This window comes from Hyperolius riggenbachi, chromosome 5 (genome assembly GCF_040937935.1).
Source record: "Hyperolius riggenbachi isolate aHypRig1 chromosome 5, aHypRig1.pri, whole genome shotgun sequence".
NCBI classification, from domain to species: Eukaryota; Metazoa; Chordata; class Amphibia; order Anura; family Hyperoliidae; genus Hyperolius; species Hyperolius riggenbachi.
The window spans coordinates 352,388,661-352,412,751 of NC_090650.1; positions in this window are offsets into that span (position 1 = coordinate 352,388,661).

Below are 24,091 nucleotides of genomic sequence, written 5' to 3' on the forward strand. Positions count from 1 at the left end.
CAGCTACAGAGGATCTCTCCAGACTTGACATGACCACACCCACATTATGGTGCATGGCCACACCCATTTTTGGCTGGAGTGCCGAAAAGTGCCCCGTATCTCTTATGATCCTAGCAACACCCCTGACAATACTGCTGATATTTTACTAAGGCTTCTACCTTCTCCTAACACTAGTTGGTAAAACTAGCCCGACTGATTTCCTATGACTAATACTACCCATCCCTTCTTTAACATAGCCTGGGCTGTATCTGGTGCCCAAATTATAAACCAGACGCAACTGTAGCTGCAATAAACATTAACTCTGGTGGTACCCAAATTACCAGGCACCATGTAGTACCTAAACTACCTGCCTCGGGAGGCCACAAATCATACAATGTATGGTCGATTTTGTAGTAAAAGAAGTTCCAACTGGACAAAAGCTCATGGAGGAAAGTGTGCGCATGCTTCAAAATTTGAAGGGCAAGGTGGATTGCCCTAAAAAGGACTGTGGCTTTTTGATCCTCCACAATATAAAGGATCGTATCCCAGAATCTGTTTTATAAATCAAAATTTGATTGAGCAGATATGAAAAACAAGTGTGTCTATGACTATGTGTATCCGTGTGGTGTCGTGTACAGTAGGGTTAACAATCTAGTTAGGGTATCACTCGAAAAATGCAAATACTGTACAAAAATCTTTTTCACCAAAATTGTCAGCTTTTGAGGATCTGTATGTGGGCATTTTAACTTATTTTGGATTTCAGAGAAGCACAGAGGAGCCTGGTAGTCAGACATACCTATGGTCAATTGCAGACCTGTACATTATGGTCCGGATCAGTTCATTTTGGCTCGCGGCTCTGAGAGCCAAGCGCCGAAACTGGGCGCCGTCATAGCAGCAATGCTATGATGCGCGGCCCGCATAGCAGTAATTTGGGCTCTGGGGCACCAGACCCCAAATTACATCTCCCTCCGAAATGCGACAACCCGGAGGGGGAATAGTATTTAACGCCGCCTCGGAGTTTAGGGGCAGCGGGGAAAGCCATCATTTGGCTCTCCCCGTGCCGAACTGAGCGGCGCCGATATAATATGTACCCCTTAATGGTCATATTTCAGTCTTCACACTTTTAATTTAGGCAGGGTTAACACCTATGAAAAACTGCATGCCAATTGCAAATTTGGGCAAATGCATTCAGTGCTCATGTAATGAAAATCAATGAAGAATCACACTTCTGTTTAAAAATTGCGATCCTGTTTTTGCATGCGTTAAAAAACTTTACATCTTGCATCATAAATTCACGCATTGCATGCAAATTCTCATTGACTTTTCTAAAAAAAAAAAAACCTGCAGTAATAAGCGTGCACCCTGCCTAAGGGATCAATCTGCGATTACGACTGTTTCCATTCTGAAAAAGGAACTTGGTAGTTTCAGGAACAGGATGTCTCACAGTATAGCATTTCTGACCTTAGTATACAGAACAAACTAATTTCATCAGGCCTACAATGTATACTTTATATAATAACGCACAAATCATATGCATGCACTTGACTGTTTTCGATTTTTAACTAATTTTACATGCAACATTTTTAGCAGTCTTGATGGTTATGGTTTTTTATTGTTTTCCATGTGTAGCATTATACATTATTTCCAGAAGATGGCGCTGTGGAATTAAAATATCACAGGAGATGTGCACAGTCACTAGGTGCAGAATGCAGAAACATTTTATTTATTTTTATCTTAGAGCCCTTTTATGTTATTTACTTTAGATGTGGCAGGAAAATTGACATTTTGCTAGGTGGCTCAGAGGATAACGCAAGAGGGTTATCTTGCCACTCAAGTGCCCAACAATAAATAATAATTCAATGTTGGGAGAGGCAGCAGACACCACTGAAACTGTGTTACATTTGAACAATCAAACATGTGCAATGAGTTAAAAGATGGGAACTTCTTGTGAGTAGGATTAGATGTTTCAGATAAAGTTTAGACTGAAATTGTTAAAACACAAGCAAAGGATGCCAGTAATCCTCCTATGAACAAATAGCCATAAAAGGATAGTAAACTACCACAGAGTGTGCAGTGCAAGAACAAAAAATCCTTTGGTGAGTTGAAACTTTTTTTACTTGGTTGTGAGTGCTTTTTAAGAGGCCCACACACATCGCTTTTTCCCATTCGCAGATTCGCAATTGATCTGAAGGTAATCAATTCTTCCAAAATAAGCGAACAATTGACTTTCTGACGATTTTGACCAAAACTCTAACAGAGGTATCTATCAGACAGGACAGAAGATCTTGGTGGATTGGTGGCAGGGCAGGAGTGGTGGTAAACCGACAACCCATAGAGTTTCACTGTATCGAACAGTACCGCACTGCAACTCAATCAGTTTTAGCTAGAGTCCCTGCTGAAAACTATTGACAATCAGTGTACAGTGTGTGGTAGGAATCAATTCTTTCATGAATTGATTCTTTCTAGAATTGATTCCTTACAGAGAGGAATCAATTGTTTTTCCCCATCGGGTGGGAATCTATAGGCATATGGCCAGCTGAATGTATAGATAGGGCCCTCTCCTTTATTGGAATTACATATCAACCTTCCCATCTCATCTATATGTACCCTAACCCAATTTAATAAGATGTAGTTTGCAAATGTGTTTTTTGTCCATGTACAATATATGTGCTATTTATTTGTTCAGTGTTATTATAAGAGATATTGAGGTATAGTCACTAAAGGACAGTAATCAGAATACATTACATGAAGTGCATTGCACTCCACTCATCATGCCTAAGACTTTACTGCAGTTTAGTGAATATACCTTACATACCCCTACTTTTTCAGTGGAAGTATAAGTGAATCAGAAAAAAGGATTTCTGCAAAGGACACAAACACATATGCTTGTCCCATGCAAGAATTCCATCCATAGTAGAACAAGTTATGCGTACATTACACAGGATAGTGCACTAAAGCTGGCCATACACACATCGATTTTTATTTGCAGATTTAATCTCCATCATCAAATCGGCCAGTTATCTGTGAAGCAATGAAATGCATTTATTGTAATTTCAACTGATTTGCTGCAAAATTTGATCAAGATCGTGATCAGACCAGACGGTAAGTTTCGGTTGATTAGACGCAGCAGTAAACCAATGGCCTATAGTGTTTCACTGTATCGAGCAGTGAAATGCTGTATTTCGATAGATTTCCAATAGATGTAATGGTGAAAACTATTAAATCTAATGCTAGGTACACACCATACAATTTTCTGTTAGATTTGCTCTTAGATTTACCTGCCAGATAGCTTTTTTCCATGTTGTAGGTAAATCTAACAGAAGAATCTAACAGAAAATTGTATGGTGTGTACCTAGAATTAGTGCCATATATAGGAGGATTCGATTCCTCTTTGATCAAACTCAGATAGGAGAGGGATTGAGCTATTTGCTAAATTGTATGGCAATCTAACCGTGTATGGCCTTCTTTACTAATACCCTCACTGTATTCTAATATAACCCTGGTTAAGGTGCTGTAACAACATAGCAGAGATATTTTAAAAAATCATATTTGTGAATCACTCATGTTCTCGGGTATTCTTTTGCCCATAGTAAACCAACAGTAATGAAGCTGACCTGCATACTGTAGGTATTCTTTAAAAAACAAATATAATTACAATGTAATACAATTATTAATATAACAACATACTTAGCACATTTTCTACATGTATCTGTAAACAGATGGCCAATCCCCTCCTAATATCCCTGTCATTTGCTGTGCCAGTTTGCAGCTGGATGCTGTAGGAAATTACTATTTTCTCTGAGATATTCTATACATTCAATTGGCCAATTACTGGTTTAGAATGCTCATTACATCTAAGTAATGTATTTGCATTGCATATCACGGAATGAAGTGCAAGAAATACAAACAAACACAGAGGGCATTTAACTGACTATACGTGTCACATTATTTGTGGTATGTCTAATGCAAATTTATATATATATATTACAGTCATTTGACTCGTTCCGTTCACCACCATGACCCTCCTGTGATTCATTAGTCTTCATAATCAGATCATTGTTTCTAGACATCAGATCTGCCTGTTTACATAAAGTGTTATTATTGCATTGTAATATTATATGTCTATATCTGTCTGCTGTATGTATCTGCAATATTTATGGCTATGGTTTTACAACTACATTAGTGTTTTTTTATATATTTATCTTTACTAGTGTTTTTGAGCAGACAGCATTTTAGCAGTAATAAAGTCAGTGATATTGAACTGCAGCACTTGTAAGCCGAATGGTACATCAAAAGTTCAAATACATAAAGATGATTTGGAAGGCTGCGATATTTTCAGTCTATGCTGAAAAGAACCTTTACATAGCAACAACTCCGAGCCTGCAAAAACACAAATAGATAAAGAGACAGACAGACAGACAGACAGACAGACAGACAGACAGACAGACAGACAGACAGACAGACAGACAGATAGATAGACAGACAGATAGATAGATAGATAGATAGATAGATAGATAGATAGATAGATAGATAGATAGATAGATAGATAGATAGATAGATAGAGTGGGATGTGAAAGTTTAGGCAACCTTCCTAATCGTCATGATTTTCCTGTATAAATCGTTCGTTGTTACAATAGTAAATATTAGTTTAATATGTCATATAGAAAATGCACACAGTGATATTTGAGAAGTGAAATTAAGTTTATTGAATTTACAGAAAGAGTGCAATAATTGTTTAAACAAAATTAGGCAAGTGCATAAATTGGGCACCACAAAAAGAAATGAAATCAATATTTAGTAGATCCTCCTTTTGCAGAAATTACAGCCTCTAAATCAGAGGTCCCCAAACATTTTGGGTTGAGGGCCGGGTCAACATACTTCAGACCGCTGGGGGGCCGGAGTAAACATAAAATGATGTAGAAGTCTTTGCGGACCAGACAGTGAAGCATACCCAGGTGACAATCTGCAAGCCAATTGGACAGCAGTGTCACCTGATGTGGAATTTGATTGGAAACCAGCAAAATTTCTGCTTTCTGGCTTCCATGTGGATGGGGGGTGCTGCACTGCTATTCCATATGTGGACCACCAATATTTAAAGATGTAACTGACTGCATTTATAAGCAATACATTTTCTGTGTGGGGGGCCGGTAAGAAAGCCTTAGGGGGCCACATTCGGCCCGCGGGCCTTAGTTTGAGGACCACTGCTCTAAATGCTTCCTGTAGGTTCCAATGAGAGTCTGGATTCTGGTTGAAGGTATTTTGGACCATTCCTCTTTACAAAACATCTCTAGCTCTTTCAGGTTTGATGGCTTCCGAGCATGGACAACTCTCTTTAACTCACACCACAGATTTCAATTATATTCAGGTCTGGGGACTGAGATGGCCATTCCAGAATGTTGTGCTTGTTTCTTTGCATGAATGCCTTAGTGGATTTTGAGCACTGTTTAGGGTCGTTATCCAGTTGAAAGATCCAGCCCTGACACAGGTTAAGCTTTGTCACTGATTCCTGGACATTGGTCTGCAGAATCTGCTAATACTGAATGGAATCCATGCGTCCCTCAACTTTGACAAGATTCCAAGTCCCTGCACTGGCCACACAGCCCCACAGCATGATGGAACCACTGCCATATTTTACTGTAGGTAGCAGTTCTTGGAATGCTGTGTTCTTTTTCCTCCATAAATAATGCCCCTTGTTATGTCCAAATAACTCAATTTTAGTTTCATCAGTCCACAGCACTTTATTCCAAAATGAAGCTGGCTTGTCCAAATGTGCTTTAGCATACCTCAAGTGGCTCTGTTTGTGCTGTGGGCGGAGAAAAGGCTTCCTCTGCATCACTCTTGCATACAGCATCTCCTTGTGTGAAGTGCGCCGAATGGTTGAACGATGCACAGTGACTCCATCTGCAGCAAGATGATGTTGTAGGTCTTTGGTGCTGGTCTGTAGGTTGACTGACTGTTCTCACCATTTGTAGCTTCTGTCTATCCAAGATTTTTCTTGGTCTGCCACTTTGGGCCTTAACTTGAACTGAGCTTGTGGTCTTCCATTTCCTCAATATGTTCCTAACTGCGGAAACAGACAGCTGAAATCTCTAAGACAGCTTTCTGTATCCTTCCCCTAAACCATGACGGTGAACAATCTTTGTCTTCAGGTCATTTGAGAGTTTTTTTGAGACCCCCCATGTTGCTACTCTTCATAGAAAATTAAAAGAGGAGGGAAACTTACAATTGACCCCCTTAAATACTCTTTCTCGTAATTGTATTCACCTGTGTATGTAGGTCAGGAGCCACTGAGCTTACCAAGCCAATTTGATTTCGAATAATTGGTTCTAAAGGTTTTAGAATCAATAAAATGACAACAGTGCCCAAATGTATGCACCTGCCTAATTTTATTTAACCACTTGAGGACTGCAGGGCTAAACCCCTCTAGTGACCAGGCAATTTTTAGCTAAATTGGCCACTGCAGCTTTAAGGCCAAGCTGCAGGGCTTTACAACTCAGCACACAAGTTGTTCCTCCCCCCTTTTCTCCCCATCAACAGAGCTCTCTGTTGGTGGGGTCTGATCGCTCCCTCCATGTTTATTTTTTTTTTAATCAATATTTGTGTTGCTGCTTTTTTAAAAAAAAAACTGTTGCTTTAAACCCCTCCCCTCCCTCCCTCCCACCCCACAGCCGGCCAATTACGGCAATCGGCTGTCATAGGCTTCTGCCTATGAGAGCCGATCGCTCTCTTGTCCCCCATGGGGACAGCCGTGTCACACGGCTGTCCCCAGTGCAGCGCTGCTGCTCAACGCAGCGCTGCACCTAGTAAATAGACGGCGTGATCGCCGTCTAACAGTCTCCCGAGCGGCAATAGCCGCTCGGAGACTGAAGGCGGGGCGGAGCTCCGCCCTCCATGCATGAGATGCGCGCGCACCATGCGCGCGATCTCATGCAAAACAGAGCCCCAGGACTTTACGCCAATTGGCGTTAGGCGGTCCTGGGGCTACCGCCGCGGCCACGCCAACTGGCGTGACGCGGGCGGCAGAAGGTTAAACGATTATTGCACACTTTCTGTAAATCCAATAAACTTAATTTCACTTCTCAAATATTACTGTGTGTGTCTCTTTGTATGATATATTTAACTGACATTTTTTATCAGAACAACCAACGATTTATACAGGAAAATCATGACGATTAACAAGGTGGCACAAACTTTCGCATCCCACTGCAGATAGATAGATAGATAGCACTGGGCCTTGTATGGACACACTAACTTGTCCATCCCCCCTTTTATTAAATATAGGAGACTTGGGTTTTAATCCTGGCTGGGTCCAGGACCTATTCAGTAAGTCAATGAGTACCTATTCAGTACATTTACTCTACAAAGTTATCTTTCAGTGTTAATGGAGACAGGCCTTCAATTAGATCCAGTGATTAGCTTGTGAGTTTAAAAATGGACCAGTGTAAAAGCCTGATAGACATATCCAATTTTGATTGACCAATGATTGGCCAATTTTACCACTTCCATATAGTATGAGAATGTACCTACACAATCTGTTCATAGTCTTTAAAATCTGTTGGTCCTCACACTACGTGGAGGTAGTACAATTGTTCAGTAATTGGCAAATCAAAATGACACGTGTATACTAGGCTTTAATCCACCACAGAGAGATTTGATTGGTCCATTTTCAAGCTGCAAACATTTGCATACAAAATAATGCAGCATCAATTCACAATTACTTGCATATCATTGGCCATTGAGCATGCTTATTGATAACAATTAGGTAGATTCCTATCTCATGAATTGTCTCATCTTAGGTAATTTTCACCTTAACTATAAGGAGAGATAAATCTTGAGATCAACAGGTAGGGGCACAGGAGATATTGGGGTGTATGCATGAAACTGCATTGAGCAGAATAACTTGCTTAAAGTCTTATCATATAATAAGGACAATACATTATACATACATAATGGAATGTAATACATTACATGCAATGCATAACACTCTACTCATCATGCATAAGACTTTACACATGTTACTCTGTGTACCGCAAATTGGTGCCGACACCCCCGTTTTCACAAAGTTTTATCAAATCCATAAAACACCTTGTAAACCCCCAGCAAGCAATGCAATACTCAACATAAGTTTGATGTTACTTCTTTCCCTACTTTTTAGTACTTTCACAATTTTAAAATGTTGAAAAGTTATTTTATAGATAAGAAGAAAAATCATCTCCTGGGGGAAAATTCAGGAGAAAAGTTAATTGAATCAGTGCCAAGGAGAGATTAATCGTGAGATAAACATATTAGGAGGAATCGCACCTCCTAGATAAGGTAAGGTAAGTTTTGTGAATCAACCCCTGTGTCTTACTTCTGCCTCCTGTTTTAGCTTGGAAGTAAAAAAAAAAAGTCATCATATGCTTGAGCAGAATTTATGATAATACACGGATCATCTTTACTAAATAAATCAGCTAGCTGCTATTACTTCTATTTTATTTTATACAGGGACGGATCGGGGGGGCAAGCGGGTCTCTTGCCCCAGGCGCAGTTTGTTGAATTCTTAACCCTCCTGGCGGTTTGCAAAAAAATCGCCAGGGGGCAGCAAATCTTTTTTTTTAAATTTTTTTTTTTTTCATGTAGCGAGACAAAGTCTCGCTACATGATAGCCGCTGCTCAGCGGCATCCCCCCAGCCCCTCCGATCGCCGCCGGCGATCGGAGATCCGGAGATCCCGTTCAAAGAACGGGATCTCCCGGAGGGCTTCCCCCGTCGCCATGGCGACGGGGCGGGATGACGTCACCGACGTCATCGACGTCGTGACGTCAAAGGGGATTCCAATCCACCCCATAGAGCTGCCTGGCACTGATTGGCCAGGCAGCGCACGGGGTCTGGGGGGGGGGGGGGGCGGCTGCGGCGCGACGGATAGCGGCGGATCGGCGGGTAGCGGCGGCGATCGGGCAAAAATTATGCAAATCGGCCCAGCGGGGCCTGAGCGGTGCCTTCCGGCGGCTTACCCCGAGCTCAGCTCGGGCTTACCGCCAGGAAGGTTAAAAAGGCGGCAGAATGAATGGCAGTTTAGGCGCCAAAACCTGACCTTTAGGCGCTAAAACCTGACCTTGCCCCAGGCGCAACTTGGTCTAAATACGTCCCTGATTTTATACTTTTGTATAGTGCTGCCATATTTTCCACATACCAACTTTACAAATAACCTTTCAGCTTTTTTCCACCACTTGTCTTTGAAATGGGTTCACAAGTAGCTACCCGGGGCTTCTTCCAGCCCCTAGAAGTCATTTGGATCCCTCACCGCACCTCCGGTCTTCTCCAGTCTCTGCTGGCAGCCTATTGAAGATCACCAACCCCTGAAAGGGTCGGCATCTTCTGCACATGTGCACGCCTAATTCACCAGGAGCGTACTGCACCTGCACAGTAATACTGCAGAGGCACAGTATGCTTCGGATGATGACATGGGCATGTTCACAGGCGGCCGTACGCATGTGCAGTAGACGCCGACCCATCTGCGATCTTCAGCAGGCTGCTAGTGGAGAGGGGAGAAAACCAGAGCTGTGACAAGAGACCCAAATTACTTCTAGGGGCTGTAAGGAGCCCCAGGTAAGTAAAACCAGTTGTTTACCTGGTGAGTCATACTCACTGCATTTTCATTACCTGAAACTATCATTTGCAATAGTCTCAGGTGTCAATCTTGCATGCATACAGGAGTGCCCGTCTTCTCTACAGTGATAAGCTGAGTTGGACAATACTTGTAGATTCCCTTGTGGTGTGCCTCCTGCATATACTCCAAAATCATTCCAGGATACAAAAATCTACCATGTATATATCTGTAGCCACTGTGTCACCACTGTAGGCTGTAAACTCATTCCTTTTAAGTGATCAGATGTTCCATAGCAGTGCATTGTGAAAAAGCTTTCAGTTATAACACATATGGGGCTTGATTCACTAAACCGTGATAACTCATATCACAGCCGCACTAGCTTTTTTTTGTGCGCGTTTTCGTGTCTTGCGCGCGTTTTCACACACAATCATGAATTTTCATGCGCGAAAATTCGTGATGCATAAACCCTAGCACGGCCGTGATATGAGTTATCACGGTTTAGTGAATCAAGCCCTTAATGTGAACTGAGCCATAGGGAAACATGGACATTTCCTTCACTTGGGCTGCACATTAGTTGTCTGTTCAGTTATAACTCACAGCAACTGTTTTAGCACTGGTATCATACAGATGGTTGCTCGTGTCCATCCTCCGGTATAAAGCCAGGATCGAACATGCTTATGAATGGTAGCATTCATTGCAATGCATTTAACATTGACGCAGGTGATTGTGTGACCGTCACAGTCAATGGAAATTCCTGAGATGCTGCATGTAGTGTCCAGCGGCATTTGTGTTTGGTGGTTCCATGTACCCCTATAGGGTACAAAGTGTGACAGAATCGATTTTCTGCTCGGTTGCTTAAAAACATTTAACATTGGCTAAATAAACTGCTGGCAGAAGCCCATCTGAAACAGCCCTAAGTGAGAAAGGACTCTAGGCCTAAGTACTCTTAGGGCCAATTGATATTTGAAAGTCGCAAATTGGTAGCTCCTAGCACTACCATTTTGTGCGGGTGATTTTACCTCAATTAGCATGGTAAAATCGCTGTACACTGTTGCGATTCAGAGCGATCGCAATCAGCACTTTTATAAGAGCTGTATCGCAATCGCTCCTGAATCGCGAGAAAATCTGCAGGCAACACCATTGCCGCTAATCGTGAAATGCCTGCGATTGGCGGCATTTGTGGCAGTGAAATCACTGCCATTGGATAACAATTGTGTTAGTGCTATAAACTAGCGCTTTGGAGATTAGCGGGAATCACCTGCAAATTGCCCTAGTGTGAATGGTTCCTTAGTGGATAACATAGAACAATAGCACCAGTCACTACAAAGTGAACATTTTAATTTGTATTCCTTCTGCTGTACAGGTACAGATTCCACTTTAAATACACCTTTCTGAATGCTTTTAATGGCTTGCTTTAAGCAAAGTGACTTGTATTTTATATTTACTGGCCTTTTCATTATTTGCCATGTATTTTACAGTGTTTGGAATTTCAATTCTATCCACCTATCAGCTTCATTTTATTCTTCCCATCCTCGGCAGTGCCAGCAGATTACTCTGCAACATTCTGCAGCTTCTCACAGCTATAAAGGGGGCTCGACATAAAAGTAACAATTAAACACACACACACAGCAAACGCACAATATTTGCAAATATATCAATTACTAAGAGGCAGATGTTTTATGGAACAATGCGCTCTGCTGCGGCGGAGACAGAAATGAACACTCGTTTATGCCAGAGCCACTTATGTTTGCGGCAATTAGATTTAAAATTTAAAGATTGTAACCAGTTAAATGCGAAATGATAATAACGAAAGGGGGTTAAAACAACAGCCTGCAGAGGTGGGGGTTACAATTAAAGCAGGTAACAAGACAATAGACAGATGTGTTTTCATTGCACTGTAAGATAAATGCAGTGTTAAATGCCTGACAACTTCCCAGAAGTAATCAGAAAACGTTTACGAGTGCATAAAATCTCAAAGACCAATCTTCGGGTAGTTTTTATAAGCCCAGCATTTAAACGCCTCAATAAATTCTTCTGTCTGCATGCTACCCAAAAGGAGGAAGAGGGGGAAAAAAAGGTTACCAAAAAAAAAATTGTGCCGTTTCTTCTTTGAATCACCAACCAGGAACTGAAGTTGACCTTTTTTTTTTTTGTAGCTGAAAAAGTTTAATGGGATGTAAATCAAGGTTGTGTTAGTGGGAATACTGTACAAATACGGCTAATGACCGCGTGAGGAAGAACGCAATAATATTTTATTCCTGTGTATGATAATCTTCTTCCACTTTCTAAAATCACTTTATTGTAAGATTGTGGACATCTGTATACTGAGGCCGCTGGGGTGGTAAAAACCAGATGAAAGCTCATGTGGTCCGCTGAGTCACCTAATGGGTATTAGCATTCTGTAAGCAGTTATATTGACTGTCTAGGGAGGGAGTTGCTATATATATAAATCTCTGGTTATATCCTTAAACAGAAGTGTTTAAAGAAAGCACAGCTGCTGTTTCTTATCCTGGTAATCATCCCCCCTTATACAGCCATGCAGGGCCGGATTTACCATAAGGCCCTGTAGGCACGTGCCTACAGGCGCCTGATGATGGAAAGGTGGCTTATTCCCCTCCCCTAGTGCCCCCCTCCTGCCTTATTTAGGCAGAATCCCAAGCGAAAATGAGAGGTTACTCAGCCAGCTCTCTGCATTCCACTGACCAGATCTCCCTTCCGGGTCACCTCTAGCTGCCTAATACTTGGGGGCACCCCTAGCTGCTTAATACGGAGGATAGCTCTGGCTACCTAATACTAAGGGGCACCTGTAGCTACCTATGATGGGCAAGGGAGCTAAGGGAGAAGTGACAGCTGAGCGGGTGTTTGTAAGTTCACGGAGGGTGAAGTCTAGAATGCCAGGAAATCTGTGCCTATAGGCTCCTGTGATGTACATCCGAGCCTGCAGCCATGTGAAAAGTGCAGTGAAACTCTGAAGCTCAGTCTAGCTTGCCTGCTGAATATCACATGATCACTCCTCACCCGGTCCCTCCTGCTGACTCATGCTGTCTTATCTAGCTCAACCCAATAGCAGCTTTAATAGAGTTATCTTGTTTGAGATCAGTGCACTGCTTTTGACCTCAGTCACCAGAACTCATTGTGCTGTAAATTCTTGGAATGCTTTGATCTCTCTCTCTCTCTCTAGCAGAAAACAGAAACTGAAAGCAGAAGTCCTCTGTTACTGTCTCACGCTGCCCCCAGTGACAAGTGGCCATAAATACACATTACAGCAGTACTAATTGGAAGCAAGAAAATGTAGCAAATACAGAGATAAAAAAAATGAGCTGTTTTAATGAATGGCTGCCAGCGAGGAGGTAAGTACACTCTCCTAGATTCTGAAATTTGCCTAAAGAATTTTTGTTGTTTTTGTTTTAATTTTTTATTAATGTATTTATTTTTTGTACACATTTTCCAATAGTTTAGCTTTAACCTGTTAGCAGCCACAAACCGTTATCTCGCTTTAAGATAATGCACTGCTTTTGTCTTCAGGTGGCAGAACTCGTTGTGCTGTAAATTCTTGGCTTGCTTCGATCTCTCACTCCAAACAGAAAACATAGAAACTGAAAGCAATCCCCTTTTATTGTCTCACACGGTCCCCTAGTGACAAGTGGACATAAATACACATTAAATGCAGTACTAATTAAAGCTAAGATAGGTAACAAAAAAAATGTCCTAAAACAAATTGGCCTGAAGCACTTGAAAGCCTCAAAATAAATTGGCTGTTAAAGGGTTAAAGAGGCACAGTAGTGAGATGTACAGTAGCAGCGGCGGTAGAGACACAGGGCAAAGTGGATGGACAGAAGAGCAGAGCCTCTTCCTGTCTGTTAACCCTCGACTTCTAAGGCACATACCTCAATTGCAATTTAATTTTTTTTAAAAACTGGCTTCAGGTTTCCTTTAAAGTGAACCCCTTCCTCCTACCACCATAAGCTCGTCTGAGTCCCACACTGTCCTCCTGCAGTCTGCCATTCAGCCCAATCAGCCAAGGTAACAGTTCAGTAGCGTCCAGTCTGGGTCTTCTGCGCATGTGCCAGAGGTCCACGCATGCGCAGAAGACCCAGACTGGACACGACTGAGCTGTTACTAGGGCTGATCGCAGCTGAAAGGCAGACCGCGGGAGGACGATGTGGGACTCAGACGAGCTTATGGGCTGGAGGAAGCCCCGGGTAAGTATCAAATCTTTACTCCTTTTGATCTCTGGTTGCCTTTAAGTTCAGAGACCTAGACAGCTGCTCAGCTAAGAGGGAGTGAGGAGAGATCACCTTGGCATTAGCAGGCAGGCTAGACTGAGCTGCAGACTTGATTGCTGTAGTAGATCGATTTCACTGCACTGTGTAAGCAAAAAAACGACCATGAAAAGATACAGCAACTGTGCTTTTTTAAACACCTGTTTCAAGAGTGAGTTCACATGCATAGACTCACTTAAAGGGAATATCCGAGCTGATTAAAAAAAAGGACATCTACTTACCTGGGCCTGGGGCTGCCTCCAGCCCTTAGCAGCCGCTATGTCCCTCGCCGCAGCTCCGCTCTCAGCCGCTGGCTCCCAGTCCCCGACGGTGCCGACCTCGCCAGGTCGTCCTCTATTGTGCCTGCACGAGCACCAAAGTCAATCACTCGCACGATGTGGGGAATGCACTGCGCAGGCACAGAATTACTGCGCCTGCGCAATACACTGCAACGGTTTTTTTTTATACCAAGTGTTAAGCTTGAGTTACACTTGTAAGCTCAACTTAAAGGACACCTGAAGTGAGAGAGACATGGAGGCTGCCATATTTATTTCCTTTTAAACAACACCAGTTGTCTGGCTGTCCTGCTGATCCTCTGCCTCTAATACTTTCAGCCATAGACCCTGAACAAGCATATGCAGATCAGATGTTTCTCACATTTTTTGTCAAATCTGACTAGATTAGCTGTATGCTTGTTTCTGGTGTTATTCAGACACTACTGCAGCCAAATAGAGCAGCAGGGTTGCCAGGTAACTGGTATTGATTAAAAGCAAATACATATGGCAGCCTCCATATACCAAAAAAAACAGGGGTGGAGCAGCACAAACCATTCAATTTAATTTAGTGCAAACTTATGCAATGTATGCACACAGTCATGGAGTCCCACCTCCACATAGAAAATACATGGAAACAAGGGGCTGCAGCAAACACAAAAAAAGAAAAAAAAAAGAGACAGAGGCTCTTGGTCCCACAATGTAAATGCACTCACGGTCATCGTCCTACTCTAACGTCTGGTACCCACCATACAATTTTCTGTTAGATTTTTCTGTAAGATTTTTCTGTAAGATTTTTCTGTAACGTACTGGTAGAGACTGGTCATTATCTCTGGTGCATTGTCTGCTGGTTATCACCTGCTGAGTAGAACAATGCCTAATTGCTCGGCAGATACCGGTAGATGGTTAGATAGATAATTTCCAAAATGTTGGAAATTATCTATGTGGCATGTAAATCATACAGAAAAGTGTATGGTGTGTACTAGGCTCTCAACTGTGTAACTGTGTAACTGCTCTCTAAGTGCTCTTACTTTGGATCTCCCAGTGGAAGAGAGGCCTAGGTACACTACCAGGGCCGATTCTAGACTTTTTGCTGCCTGAGGCAAACTTGTGAGGATGACACACACACACACACACACACACACACACACACACACGATTTGGAATGATCGCACAGCACCCAAAAATTTGCTCTGCTTCATTTAATGTTCTCACATGTCATGCTGCAGCTCAACACAATAGCACACTGGCAGGCTGTGAGTCTGTGACAAACAAACTGCTCGCCCTCAGCCACTCCATTCCTCCTCAGTCAGGACAACAGTTCCACCTCATCCCTTCTGCTGTGCAAGTCAAATGGAACACCTCTGCTCTCCTGTCTCCCCCTCCTCACTCACTGTCAGACTCCTCACACAGCACAACAGGCTGTTTTTTTCCCAATGATGACCACTTCACCTCACTCTCCTCACTTCCCCTTCTACTGTGACTGCATGCTGTTAGTGTAAACACACAGTACAAACATGCTGCCCCTGCAATCTCTACACCTGAGGCAAATGATTCACCTTGCTTCATGAGAGAACCAGCCCTGTACACTACGCACAGAAACACACCATTTTCTGCAACAGAGATCATTGGATAACAATGTATTTGGGGGAACTCTGATCTATCCAGAGGAACAAAATCAATAATAAATTGTGTAAACACAAACAAGAACAGAGATACGGCACTATGCAGTTCAATATTGGTGGTCCAGACAGCATACAGCAAAGTATCGAAGCCAACATTCAACATTGAAGTCAAACAAGTGCTCTTAATAGTCAGTTATCTTTGTGTGTGGAGTGCTGCTGTGCTGGGATCGTGGAGGGTGCAGGGGGCGCCTGTGGTGTTTGGCCTGACGACTGTTTCGCAGAGGGATTCCTAGCTTATTCCGAGGCTGGTACACCAATGATAATAAATTGTAATTGATATTATTTGTCAGGTTGCAGTTTGGGCTTGATTTAACCTATGTATACAGTATGTACATTATTCATAGGAATACTGTACATGGGTTGTTTTTGGCTCAATTGATGAACTTTTCTGTATGTTGAAAACTGCTTATTTTTATAATATTCATTTACAAGTTAGTCAATGTTTGCCCATTCTAAAATCTTACCTCGCCCTGATTTACATTCTTAAATGTATCAGTGATGCCGTCATCTTTAATGCTGGCAAGGTGAATCACTGTGGATTTTCTTCTGTGAGATTAGCAGGAACATCACATGATCTCCCAGAATTCCATGGAGAAGAAGCCTGCATGACATCATAGCCTCGAGTACACATCACTGGAAGGCCAAGGTTACATACCAATTAAAAGCAATGCATATTGTTTCTGACAGTAAGGCCAAGATAGTTAACGTACCATTAATATCTTGAATAATTTATGATCTACTATGTCATTACAGTTCATATTTAGATAAATAATCAGTTTTCCCCAATCAAAAAGCTTTCAGTTGGTAAGTGATTTACCATAATAAAGCATTTTGATAAAATCTGATAAAAAAAAATCCAGAGGTACTGCCCCCGACTGTGAAACATGAGGTCATTAGTGTGACTTCCAGGTCAAAGAAAATAAAAATCAGATGTCAATTGAGCAGATATGTGGAAAGCTTAGTGATATATTTTACCAACATAATTTAGTCTGTTGGAATAATCTACCCTTCCCTCTAATGAAAGACCCATTCTGCTTTATCAATGAAAACTAGAGTGAAGAATGAGGGGTGTGCTCCATGGCAGCCAATCAAACTCCACATTTCAGTCTTCTTCCAATAAAAGTTAAAATTGATAGCAAACACCTGCTGTACATATAAACATCAATTAGAATTATTTTCCATCCAGGCGGCTCATGTAGGTGGGCTGCACTGACCAGTTCACTAATAGCTGATTACGCATTTTCATTGTTGACATAAACGAAAGGTAAACCTCATCAAGCAGAGCCGCGAGGATGTGAATGAAGAGAAATGATAATAGACATGTAAGTATATAATAGCCCTTATGTATTGTCTCTGTATATAAATCGTGTATAGTCATTCAGCCCGGTATCAGAGACAACTGTCTATTACAGAGCTGGGCACGTCTCAATGGCAGTACATTATTCATCCCGACAAGGAAAGCCTCATTTTTTATTCTATGTTAAAATGATGAAATGTTTCTAATTTTGCATTGCCTAATGACACATTCATCTCCTCACAGAAGGGAACAGGGAGCAGGTAATTGCTGAATGCATAAAGTCCCCTCTACACTGGCCCTCCAAAGCTAGCCGAGGATGCAGCGTGGCCATTCTGCAGAATAGCTACATCAAAGGCTCACTGAACCAGGACATGCAGCCAATGCTCAGACGATATTTTTTCACAATAAAAGTGATTGCCATCTAAAAGTGATATAATTACTTTCTGGGCGCTGTGCTGATAGGATGTACACATAATAAGCTTCTGCAAAGAGCCTTGATTACCATCTCATCAAAATGGACTGGGGCTTGCTAATTGAAGAACAGTAACCCTAAAACGCGTCAAATGCCATTCCAGTGCTAGCGGGCAGACGAAAGAACAGGAGAAACACCAAGAGGCATCTGAGCCCCGGCTATCGGGCCAAATATGGGAGATGGTCGCTGGGTTATTTAGGTTATTTTTTTATCATTTTTACCTCAAATTAAAAATAGGAAAACATTTAGTACAACAACTACAAAGCTTACTTGTAGGAAAATTAAATGAATTTAATAGAATGAAGATCTGCACTGGAGCATTAATATACATTTAACTTATCTTTGCCCAAAGTTTTTAAAGAAGACCTTCTTCAGTAATGCCATTACATGACATTATTGGTTTTAGTTCTTTAAAGCGGACCTGAACTCAGAACGTCCTCTCTGCTTTAAAAGATATGCAATAGTATATTATCTTTAAAAAAAAAAACATTTCTTTGTTACAGCAGATGCAAATTCTACATTAAATGTGCACTGTTTCTACTTCCTGATTCATGGAAGCAGACATATTGTTAACCTCCTGCAATTTCAAATGATCTTATCTGCCATCTCTACTATTGGCCATGGAGATGACGGTGAGTGGTATGCGCCTCCTGATTGGTGAATAATATCCAGTCCTACGGCGGACGCTGTAGGCTGGATTTTCATTGGACACAATGATCTCTTGAGAGTTATCTGGTTTTTTCCAGGTTTTTTACCCGGATAGACCTATTGGTGAGTGTCCTAGTATTTTACAACATAACAATCACCTCTGTATGAATATTCTAGTAGCATATATAAGTTTAATCAACTATGTGTGATAAGATGTACTGTGATTGGTGCATGTTGTTATATGTATTTACATGTATGCAAATGATCAGTTCTCTATGTGGTCCACTTTGGACCTTTATAAGTAACTCGAGTGATTGTATCTTTATTGTGGGTCTGTCATGATTTGAAAAAGGACTGAGGCAGCCCGAAACGCCTGTGCGTCATCAACTTCATAGATACTCACATACTTTTATGATGTAATATTTTAATGAGTATCACTGAATAAAGAATTTTAGATGGTGCGAATCTGATGAATCTACATTGCCGTGTCTTGTGACTCCAAAGACGATTTCAGCACATCTATCATAATCCATCGGTGCGGTGACGATTGTGGATTCTGGATCTCTGTCGTGGCAGTCATGTGACACAGGGGAGAGATCAAATTACAACTTGTGATTAGACACAGATGAGGGGGAATTAAACAGGGTAAACACTCTAAATACATACAGGGTGCACTTCTCTATGTTTTGCTTCTGTCCTGTGCAGGAGTTCAGGTCCACTTTAATAAATGATGAAAGGACAGTATAATCTCACAGTTCGCAAACAGTTGCAGCACAAAGCCTTCTCTGAACTTCTTATCTGAACCTATATCTTCTTATTTTGCTAACACTAATGCTACATTAACTATAAAGGTGTCCATACATATACCAATTTGGCGGGGGAGGCCGATCGATCATCGATTCGATAATTATTGTCAAAACGGATGAAAATCTGTGCCGTCAAAAGCATGCCTGATCAACTAATTTCGGGCCCAAATTGGTTGAATGTATTTGATGCAGAATGCTGGGCCGACATGCTCGACCATGTGTGCAGCAGTGACGGTGTGCGATAATAGCAAATGACAAATGGGATGGAAACTCCCGGCCCCCCGAGTGTAAATGTACCCCCGATACCCCTGCATTAATACTTTATCTCTGCACCGCCTGCCAGACTCCTCTTCTGGGTTCTTGCCCCACATGGTTGCCATCCATGTGGTTGCATCAGCAACTGGGAAGAGGAGTCCAGTGGAGAGGTAATGTATTAATCCAGGGGATGGCAGGGCAACAAGGCAGCATCATAAGGCTGATTGCTGAAAGATTTCATGCTGAAATCGGTTTGGAATTGGCCTGCAGTTTATGGCGGCAAACTCAGATTCGATCAGAGAGAGATCTGTCTATTGGTCAATCAGCTGCAAAAATTTCTCGGTGTAAGGCCACCTTTAGAGTACGCTAAGGTCAGCTGAATGCTACTCTATTTTTATGATGAGGGTCAACTGATTCCCTTCCTTTTATACTGGGACTCCTCCTCTTGCACTTTCCTGGTAGGTAGCTACTGCCACCCACCACCATGAGTGACTTACATTGGCTTCTCCAGTGTAGTGTTTGGTCTATTGCCCCTTTTCTGTGTTTTCAATCACTCTCATTCACCTTCATTATGATCTACCTACAAACCATGTTGATTTGGGGTTGGGGGAAGAGTTACATGGTGGTTTCCTTATTAGGGGGTGTTGGAAGGTGGAGAGTGTAATGGGAGCCATACTTGCACAAGTAGGGGAAACATATTGAGTCCCATCACAATTTTACCTACCTGACATGTAGTTTTGCCCTGTACACTCACCTCCACCCTGCTGGCTTCATGCTGACAGGTTTCCCAGTGCTTTGTTCCACACTGCTGGCAACTGCAATCTCCTGTGTACAGATTGTGCTGCCCTTTTTGCTTAACCCCCTTGGCGGTATGATTCTATCCAGATTTTAGAGTCAAAAAGCGGTGCATATTTTTTTGCACCCTTTCAGACCCTAATGCTGGGTACACATGTTAAGTTTTAGCCACCCAATCATTTTTTGGCACGATTTCACACTCGATTTCGCGCTCGATTCTCTTATCTTTATTTGTTTTTCTTATCTTTTTCCATTCACCGCTATGAGAAATCGACCGCAGAATCGATCGGGAGCAATATCGGACATGACGGATTTTATCTATCTGATCCATCTATCGCATGAAAAAATGTAACGTGTGTACCCAGCATAAAACCTGGAAAAAATCATTCTGCTAGGGAGATCTGCAGCAGTTCTGCAATCACTCACCTCCCTGGCTCCAGCGCTGCAGTTATGCCTCCATCCTCCGGCTGGCACTGCAATTTTAAAGTGAAATTGCCGGCTGTCGTCATGACGACAGCCTGCGATCTCACCAGCTGGAAGCACAGCCCTGGAGGAGAGGAAGAAGAATGGTGGCCGCCATCGGGATCCCCCGGGAGGTATGTAAAACTGCCCGCTGCACGCTATACTCTGCACAGACCTCCCGGCGGCTACCCTGAGCAGATATCGGGATTACCGCTCTTAGCTGTGGTTTTCCGCCCCGACCCTAGCTCGGAATTACCGCCAAGAAGGTTAAAGGAGTTCTCTGGACTGGCTAAATAAACAAAAACCGACACTTACCTGGGGCTTCTATCGGCCCCCGCAGCTGTAATGCCCCGCGCCATCCTCCTATGAGCCTCCGTCCCCCGCTGCTGGTCCCGGTCTAATCAGCCGTCTGATTAGACTGCAGCTACGCGGCTATGGCCGCGCACATGGTCGCTCCCGTGCGCGTCAACGGAAACTTACTGCACAGGCGCAGTACAAGAAAACTTTAGCAGTAAGCTCCCAATGACGCATGCGGGAGCGAGTATTATTCGTCTTGATAGACGAATATTACACCATGACCGGCGGCGAGGAACGGAGCATTGGAGGAGGACAGCGCGGGATATTACAGCTGCAGGGGGCCGATAGAAGCCCCAGGTAAGTGTCGGTTTTTGTTTCTTTAGACAGTCCACAGAACCCCTTTAAAGGAAACATCAGGCTAAAAAATGAAAAATCAGCTTTACTCACCTGGGGCTTTCTCCAGCCCCTTGCAGCCGACTGTCCCACGCTCTATGCCGCCATCCCGGGCTCCCCGCACGCCCGTTCAAGACGACCTCAAGGTCGTCCTTTCTGCGTCTGCGTGAAGCACCGCTGTCAATCATGGCCACGTTGTCCGCGGCGTACTGTGCAGATGCAGAGCTACTGCGCCTGCGCAATACGTCGCGGACAATGTGGCCCTGATTGACAGTGGTGCTTCACACAGGCGCAGTAAGTACGACCTCGAGGTCGGATTGAACGGTGTGCGGGGAGCCCTGGATGGCAGCGGAGAGCGGAGTGATCAACGCAGGTCAGTCGGCTGCAAGGGGCTGGAGAAAGCCCCAGGTGAGTAAAGCTGATTTTTCATTTTTTAGCCTGATGTTTCCTTTAAGGTGGCCATTATTGATACAATCTTCATTGTACACAATCTTAATCACTTCTATGTAATATAAGGGACCACCTAAAGTATCCAGTTCAAAGTATATTTAACACAGTTTGCCCTTCTACTACTTAGGGTGCATATACACTTCCAATTTTGATTGGCCAATGAATGGCCAATTTGATCAATTCCATGCAGTATTAGAGCGTATCTACATAATCTGTTCATATTGTTCAGACTCTGTTGGCTTTCATACTACATGAATGTGATAAAACTGGTCAATGTTTGGCCAATCAAATTGGATTTGTGTATGGACCTATGATTTTGTTAAGATTGTACAATCAAGATTGTATCATTAGTGGGCACCTTAACTACTCAACTCTTCACTGGATTGAGAGAAATGTTTTCAGGAAACAGATATTGCAGCAAAGCTCTGTACACAGGAAAGTATGTTATATCAACATGAGCTGTAATAATAAAGGCTGCCAGGGAGAAGGTAAGTATACGCTCCTAGATTCTGAAATTAGACTAAAGATTTTTTGTTGTTTTTGTTTTTTTATTTTTTATGTATTTATGTATTATTTTTTGCACACATTTTTCAAGAGTTAAGCTTTAACCTGTTAACAGCCACAAATGAGTTATCTCACTTTAACGGATACCCGAGATGACATGTGACATGATGAGATAGACATGTGTATGTACGCACTAGCACACAAATAACTAGGCTGTGTTTCTTTTTTTTCTCTGCCTGAAAGAGTTAAACATCAGGTATGTAAGCGGCAGTTCCTGTCTGATGCTACGTACACACATGCGACAACGATCGTTCGTTATGAGCGACGAACGAACTTTTAATTGATGAAAGAACGACCTAAGTAAAGTTAGTTTTAAAATGTGTGTAACGATCTGATCGTTAGAACGAACGTTACACCACGTAAAAGTACCTATTGCGCCTGCGCATAAAAATGAGAAGTTTCATGGAGAAATAGCGAAATGCGCATGTCAAGCCTAGTACGAACGATCGTTTCCAACGATGTACTACTTTTGCAAACGATCGTCGTTGGAAAAAATCCGCCGAGACAGAACTTTCTTTTGTAGCGATTTGACTCGTTCGTCGTTTGCCTTAATAGTCGGTGGTTCGTTTTTTGTAACGATCGTCGTTGGTAAAGATCGGGGAACGATCGTTACCAACGACTATAGTCGCATGTGTGTACGCACCTTGAGTCAGGACTGGATCAGACTACAGTGTGACCCTCACTGGTAAGAAATGACAACTATAAAACACTTTCCAAGCAGACAATTGCTTCTGAGAGCAGGAAAGAGATACAAAGGGTCAACAGTTTATAGATTTTAGCTCTGGCATACTTAAATGAATGTCATTGAGCAAAAACGTTAAAACAGTAAAAACTTAAAAAAGTAGATTTAAATATAAAATAAAACTGTGGAATACCTTAAAAAGTCATTTTAGCAGAAGGAGGATAGATACAATTGTTTATTTTATTAGTTTATTTTCTCCTCGGGTGTCCTTTAAGATAATGCACTGATTTTGTCTTCAGCTGGCAGAATTTGTTGTGCTGTAAATTCTTGGCTTGCTTTGATCTCTCTCTCCAAGCAGAATATATAGAAACTGAAAGCAGAAGTCCTCTGTTACTGTCTCACACTGCCCCCTACTGACAAGTGGCCATAAATACAAATCACAGCAGTACTAATTAGAAGCTAGAATATGTAACAAAGAAGAAATAAAAAATGTGCTAAAATAAAATGGTCTGGAGCACTTGCAAGCCTCAAAATAAATTGGCTGCTAAAGGGTTAAAGGGCTTAGTTCAATCGTTTAGCAAATAAAATGGCCCTTTTTTATTAAGTTGAATTGCAAATTATTTTTATTTTCATTATTATTTTATGGTTTCTGTCATTATTATAGTCCTATAGACACATAGTGATATCAATATCCCTGTACTTATAAATGAACACTGTAAGCATGACTGAGGCATCAACTGCAGGTACCGAGCGTGTTGTCTTTAGCACACAGGACTGTGTAGCACCCAGCTGATTCCCTTTCCTTGTCACCATTGAAAAACAGGTTCTGTGGCAAACCTCATTTGTGAATCTATTACAGAGATTAATAGATTATTTCTTCTTTTTCAACTAATTCTCAGTTGGGAAATTTAACCATATGGTAAGGAGAGAATTAGAATTTCATCACATTAGAGCAAAATGTAATGAAAGGAGTCCAACACCTGGGGCCAACTCTGAAATACACAATTAAAAGCTTTTTAATGTAGCTGCAGAAACAGAGGAAAAAAAATCATTGCCTTCAGTGATTCTGTCACATAATAATGATTCACTGATGTGTTGGGAAATATTGTTTTTACAGATGTCACAAGAACAAGACCCCGTTGCTAAGTACTATGTGGGTGCCACTAGTTAATGTAATCAACCCA